Source organism: Octopus bimaculoides, chromosome 4, assembly GCF_001194135.2.
Source record: "Octopus bimaculoides isolate UCB-OBI-ISO-001 chromosome 4, ASM119413v2, whole genome shotgun sequence".
In the NCBI taxonomy this organism is placed as follows: domain Eukaryota; kingdom Metazoa; phylum Mollusca; class Cephalopoda; order Octopoda; family Octopodidae; genus Octopus; species Octopus bimaculoides.
This window is the reverse complement of record NC_068984.1, coordinates 76,983,215-76,984,503: the sequence shown is the minus strand read 5'-3', so window position 1 is coordinate 76,984,503 and position 1,289 is coordinate 76,983,215.

Genomic DNA, 1,289 nt, shown 5'->3' with positions numbered 1-1,289 from the left:
GCAGATGATAACGTTTCTCTAAAAGAAATGGAAAAACTTTCAAAATACAAAGACCTGGAAATAGAGATAACTCGAATGTGGAATCTAAAAACAGAAACAATTCCTATCATAGTAGGTGCCTTAGGTATAATAAAAAAATATTCAGACAAATACATAACAAAAACACCAGGACTTACAAATATACATAACATACAGAAAATTGCACTACTGGGTACTGCACACATTCTACGCAAAACACTTTCAATACAGTAAACATAAGAGCACCACAGCAAACTACAGCACATACCCAAAGCGCACGGAGCTGCGCTCGGTAGTGAAGTGAAAGCACGTTATAAAAATAAAACTACTGAACAATAATAATAATAATAGACGAGAATATCTCAGAAGAACCAAGTTAATTATGGGAAATAGACACAATGGAAAAAAAAACAGGGCAATGAACGCATGGGCTATTTCCTTAATGCGATAAGGCGCGGGTGTTGTTAGGTGGACAAAGAAATGGACAGGAAAACTGTAAAAGTGATGAGGAAATGGACTGGAAAACTATAAAAGTGATGACAATTAACAAGGAACTAGACCCCAAAAGCGATACTCATAGATTGTATATACCTAGAAACAGGGGGCGGAGGGAAAGGTCTCATAGGATGCAAGATCTGTGTTGTCAACGAGAACAGTCTGGAATGGTACATCAAACAGCAGAGTGAATCTTTGCTTGCTGCTGTTAGAATTAACAATATAATACCTACCGAAATGCGATGCACCCACAAACATTTAAGAAACAAGATGAAAGAACAGTAAACAACCGGAAATGAAACCACTGCTTGGGCAATACTTCAGAGAAATCGAAGGAAAAGACAAGATCAACACTTGGAGATGGCTAAGAAACAGTGATTTGAAAGGATGCACTGAGACATTGAAATGCAGCGCCCAGGAACAAGTTCTGAGATCTAATAACACCAAGTTCTAAATTGATAAAAGTAGCGAATCACCCCTCTGTACGATGTGTGGCAGCAGAAACGAAGCAATCTCACATGCTGTGAGTGAGTGTAACAAGCTGGCCCAAAAGCACTACAAAAGGAGGCACGATAACGTGGCTAAGTTCGTCCACTAGAGGCTATGTGAAAAATACGGCCTGAACAGAGCACGGAAATGGTACGATCACGAAGCACGGGGAGTCACCGAGAACAAGGAACATAAGATGCTGTGGGATTTTACAATCTAATGCGACTCACTAATCGAGACTCGGAAACCAGATATTATTGTGGTAGTTAAAGGAAAAAAGGAAACCA